At 51.5% G+C, this 6,000-nt stretch overlaps 1 annotated feature.

Moving 5' to 3' along the window:
• The first annotated feature begins 5,303 nt into the window (after positions 1-5,303).
• Positions 5,304-5,394, top strand: a tRNA (tRNA-Lys).
• Positions 5,395-6,000: the final 606 nt, after the last annotated feature.

The following is a 6,000-nucleotide window of genomic DNA, read 5'->3' on the forward strand; positions in this document are numbered from 1 at the left end:
CAATCAACACGACGATGACAACAACCTCCATCACCCAGATCGCACCCCCACTCCTCCTCAAGCCAGCTACTCAGCCCTACACAGCTTTTCTCACACCGAACGACGCGGAATTCTGAAACGTTCCCCCCCCCCCCACTGGGCCGCCGGGAGCCCCGCGGGCACCCCGCGGGGTGTGATGTGGGCTGGCGGGATTACTCGGGTGTATTGCGTATATGTGAGTATTAAATCCGGAATCGAACCTCGTCGACATTCTGACTGATGACAGACTATATCCTCAGGCACACTCCGTCCTGTGTAAAGGAGGCAATGCAGGTTCTTTGTGCATCGCGTGGGGAGTCATACCGAGCAGGTAGGTAAGGTAGGTATGAATAGAACCACTACACAAACTCTGGAAACCAATGAACAAACTAACCCGTCCGTTCCACACCTCTCCGAGAACCGAGAGCGGTCCCGGCCCAACCACCGCGCACACCCGACCCGACTGCTCGGACTCACCGTTGAACATCACTCTCGCAGCTGCCGACGTCATAATATGTGTTCCCTCGCTCAGGTACCAACGGTCTTCTTGTTTTTGCTGCTGCATGAATACAAAGCCAGTAGTCTAAAAATGTTTCGGGCCGGGCAACAGGATTGGATCGGTCGTAAATGGCCCGAAACGAACTTTTGGGTGTTTTTTTTGGGGGGCGGGGGGGGGGAGGACGGTTTCTTACTGTGCTGCTTGCTGCTGCTGACCGGTAACAAAGTCCGAAGCTTCCGAATGGACCATAATCTCTGTATGTAGGTAAGTAGGTTTCGTCCCAGCAGGGTGGCTCGGTAGGTGCAGCAGGAATACGTAAGGTTTAGTGTAGGCAAGGCAAGGCAAGGCAAGGTACGTTACATCTGCATGTAATGTATGTCCCATCACCCATTTTTATTTGGCTTGTTTCTCATGCATGGTGACCAACAAACAGTAGTGTGTACATTTACCGTAGCTTAAAAGGGAACTTTACTGTGATGGATGGACACACACATACACACACATACCGTACAAAATGATGACAAAAAGCCTCTAGCGTGTGATTGTACGGCAAAGCAAACCCCCAGATTAAGTGTAATGGTGGGCAGTAGAATGTTCTATGGAGGATGAGAAATGCAAGCCCACTGCCGGTGGGGAGAAAGAAGAGTGGGTTGTGCTACACTTGGTGGGAACATACTATGGGAATATGTATTGACGGCACAGCACAGTCAGAAAGACAGGTATTGGGTTGCTTTCTAGTGAGAAGATGGTGGGTTACACACCAGGCAGGCTTCTACTGCTGCCCCCTTCGGCCACGGGACCATAAAAATCCCAAACCACGTTTCCCATGTTGCTGTGTCGGTTGGGGACTTTGTCTATGGGTGGTTGTAGTGCAGAAGCAGAGTTGGTGTACCAAGTGTGGATGATATCAATGGGCACAAGCATACAATAATAAGGGGTAGGTGAGAAATGAAGATGACGGCATATGTCTGTCGAGTTTCTCATGTTCTCTCTTGCAGGCTGACCCTGCGTCTTGCGTGAAGTCCATATCCGCAGCTGTTGGAGATGGATCGGAGAAGGTTGCGAATTGCAGGGGTGAAAACGGACAACGTCCAGTTTCGGACCCGGGACTGCGGACCTGGGACGGCCTCGTGCAGTCTCCTTTGCTGCACGATGCACCGGGAAAGGCCGCCGGGGGTGGGGTGCTCCAAGATGCTGGGTTTTAGAGAGAGAGAACTGCCCCCCACTTGCCTCTCTCTTTCATAGATACAGACAGCTCATGCAAAGAAATGAAAGCCAATCACTGATAGCATGCCGTCTGGAAAATGCTCGCTTGTGGTTGACGTCTTGGCTTGAGACTTTGTTTTGTTGGAATTTGTGGCGTCTGGGGGTTGCTTTTGATGCTGAGTGAGGCACTTGAGGGAAACATTTGGGTGGGGTTGTCCAAGTTGTGGCTTGCAATTCGAGGGATGATCCACTTCTGGCAGCCCGTGGACACTGGCATGCTCCCGGCAACTTCTCCCACCAATCTCCTGGAATGACCCACTCGTGACAACCTTCATATATTCAATTTGAACAGGCACGTGTATGCTGTCATCCAATGAGTTGGAATCTCTGTCCGCAGATGACTCGGTTGTATATTTAAAACTCTCGGTTCTGTTTCCCTCACTGCGGCACCGCCACAACACGGCTCCGAGCTAGCGCCGGATCGTATTGTTACACTACGTCTTCCATCATCGCCTATGCGCTGGTGGTCGACTACGCCGCCATGTGCGCAGCAGTCGATGGTCCCCTTCGTAAGACGCAAGTCACCCAACTGAGAATGATGACCACCATCATGAACAGGTCGCACCGGGTATTCCCTTTTGGATCCCGCCCACCGTTCGCTCTAGCGTTTTGCCTTTTGGCTCACCGACAAGCTACCGTCCGTTGCGGCGGTTCATCCCATCTCCCATCATCATCATCATCATCGTCATCACCACCAACCGCCAACATCCCGTCGTTTCCGTCTGACATACAGGAGAAGTGCGTGGGGGTTGTCTGCTCACTCGTCTCGACGGTTGCCTGCTCCACCACGCCCAAACACCGCATTCACTGATATGAGATACACACGACTATCTGGCTGGAAAGTTTCACCGCATTGGGCCAAATTGCTAATGGCACGTTGGTGGGGTGAGCTGTGATTGTGTATCATTTGATCTGTAACCTCACTTTCTTCTTTGTTTCCTCGTCCTTCTCTTCGATTCCCTTTCGTTGGACAAGACAGACTCTCGGCTCGTGTTTTCATTTGCACTAATGCCCATCAATGGGGCATCCGGAGCGACAGTCCATCGCCGGGCCTAGGAACGGTGATGCCGCCGACTGGTTGCCATGGGCCGACAGGTCGTCCATTCGCGCCCCCGGCCCAGACCGCGGAGGGATTCCCGGTAGGATGGCTCGTGATGGGTCGCTCTCGCTTGGGGCGTCGAGCCCGCAGGCGGCGCTCTGAGACAGGAGATGGTCCCCACTTGACAATCGCCAATCCTGGGACGGCGTCGCTTCTTGACGGTGATCGGTCCAACGAGCCTTTCCTCTCGAGGCTTGGTTCCTGATTAGGCGTCGGCCATTCTCAAATCCCAACTGGGATTCCCCTTGAAGTGGCACATTGGTATTGGGGTCCATTCCTTCTGGAAACTGTGGACACACACAGAAGCCTTCCCAGTCAGCGCCATCGCTTCCCATTTGCCGGTGCTTGGTGTCTGGGCACTACATTCGTCTGCAGCAGCATCACTTTGATCCCGACCCCTTGGGTCTTCTGTTGCTGTGTGATGGTCGAGCCGTGTGGCTTGAAGCTGAACTTTTCCCATCACTGTCCTTGCTTTGACAAGGTGACAAGCAAGCTCAACCAACCTGATATGTCTCATCGGTTTTGAAAACTCTTTCGCAGCTGGATGCTGCTTTTGGAACCAGGAGACGTCATTGCCATCCAACTTTGATATGTCACTTGGCCCCCTGACGCAAATGCCAAAAAGGCCGACGTTTTCTTATTTCGAGACTTGGCGGCAGCGAATGACACAGAGGCAACCAAAGACACGGGAAGTTTGAAAAAGCAAATTCCAACTAAAGCCTCCCGCCACCAAAAAAACAGCTTTGGATTTTTGGTCTTGACCCATGAACAAAAGGCAAATAGTGACGCAGGGGAGTTGAATGAGGCACTTGCCCTCAAAGTCACTCTTTTCTCCCTCGAAACGGAGCCCATTCCCAGCACAATTACGGGAAACACCCGCCGTTTTGGAAGACATCACCCTCCCCCAAGACAGTCCCTTTAAACGGCGTTAATCATCGCTAGTCCCACGTGCTTGACGCCGCCATACGCCACCGGTAGTCTGAGGGGTGTTTCCCCGGGGGCCCGAAGAGACCAACCGGATCTCGCCCGTCCACTTTCCCACTTGCCCACGTTTTTTAGTGCAAGCGGCGGCTCTGGTCGGTCTTGGATTGGGGGCCGTCTCAAGCTGGCGTTGTGTCTCGGAGCCCCTTGATCCTATCTTGGTTTTAAGTAGTAAGCACCTTATCAGAGCTCCGGATGGGGGTGGGTATGTTGAGACATCGAGATTAACTAGCTCTGAAAACTCTGAAAGGAAAAGGATGGGTTTCCCAACGACGGAGAAACACGAATCGGACCTAGGTTGGGATCTATCACGATCTCCGGTCAACTTTCTCGGTGGGATCTTCAATTGCTTCTTTCCCGGGGGCTCGAGATGTCAAAACGGTGCGGTGAAACCCGGATGGGGAATAGACAAGGAGAGAGCCAAGGGGCCTGTCGATGATAGTGGCCTTCGAGAAGTTCTAGCTCTGTCCCGAGTGGATGGTAGCTGGGATCGTTGGAGGCAGCTAGAATTAGGGCGAGGAGCGACAACAAGTGTGGCATGGAGGGTGTGAGGGCCATTAAGGGGTGTAGGTAGCACACATAGAAGAACAACGCACACCACACCACAGAAGGATCAGGTGTGAGTGGGATCGGGCATCAGTTTCGGCAGTAGCGGGGAATAGACAGGGACAAGATTGCCTCATGGCAAGGAGGTTCAGCTGTCTGAGGCAATACGAGGCGAACGGAGGTCAGCTTAGTGAGGTCTCATCAGCTCAACATTCTCTTCACGAGAACTTGTGTCTGTGCAGAAGTATTGTGTACAAGATCACAGTGTGCATTTCGTTCGGCAAGTTATCGGGGGCTTGAGCAGGTTGACAGTGAAAGCAGAAGTCAGAAATGAGCAGGCATGTCATGTCTGACCTGTAGAGACTGGGGATGAACATGAAGGTTCTGACTATAGTAGACCAAACCTACCTATGTACCACTGGTTGGCGCCTCTAGGCCATCTTCAAGCCTCTTGGGGAATCTTTCAAGGCCTATCGTTCATATTTCAAGGTCTCTGTCTCAAGCAGCACTGCAGCGGCCTACTATCTTGTCCTCGACATTAGAGGGTGTGAACGATAACAGAAACTGACTTATTAAGCAGAATAGTTAAGTCCGAATCCATAGATCTCAGTTCGGATTGGTACCTTGCCAAGAGTTCTATACATGTGTTTGAGAACAGCACATAGCTAGCAAAATACCTATCTATCGGCAGTTCATGCTCTCACCCAACCCAGAGCTCAGATTTTGAGATACCTTAGAATAACAGGGACAGGCTGAGTTTCGAGTCATTGAGGAGGCAATATCAACCAGCCTCATCCCAACTTACACCATCCTCCACACACTCCACACTTCCACAAACCCTACTCATAAACCCACAGAATGTCACCACAACCATCAAATAATGGGTGTAGCCTCGCCCGGCTAGCTCAATCGGTAGAGCGTGAGACTCTTATGTACAGAGTACTCCGAAATCTCAAGGTTGTGGGTTCGACCCCCACGTCGGGCTCAATTCCCGTCGACAACGATTCGATATCATTTTTGTGGTATGCTTCAAAATTGTCTTATAGATGGCAGAGTCCTTGGTTGGGAGCAAGACTCGCCTCCTCATGGGTGCAGTCAATAACCAAGTTCTTTTTGCTTCGTTGACGAGTATTGATCTGATTCTGATTTGCCTGGTCATTCGGGCGATGATATGATAGTGATATGAGCACTGCTGTCCAGAGAGCAAATTGGTAACTTGTCATCGAAGAGCCGTTTTCGGCCAGAAGCTCCTACACCACTCGTCCACATGAACCGTCATGCGGTCGAAATCATACACAGACAACTCTAAAGCTGACCGTCCCCTCTTCCTCGATAACCACCACCGCCACCCCTTCCACCTCCTCTATACCCACCACCGCCTCCACCTCCTCTTCCCCTATACCCACCACCACCTCCTCCCCGCCCTCTATACCCCCCTCCACCACCACCACCACCACCACCCCTCCCCCTCCCATCGCTATAATAAATCTCACACATTTCAATTCCTTAAATTTAATCTTCAACATCTTTTCTATCTTAAACTTCTTTCCTATTTCAATTTACAATTTAACTTATAACTTCTCTTCTTTCA

Source organism: Podospora anserina, chromosome 6 (genome assembly GCF_000226545.1).
Source record: "Podospora anserina S mat+ genomic DNA chromosome 6, supercontig 2".
Lineage (NCBI taxonomy): Eukaryota > Fungi > Ascomycota > Sordariomycetes > Sordariales > Podosporaceae > Podospora > Podospora anserina.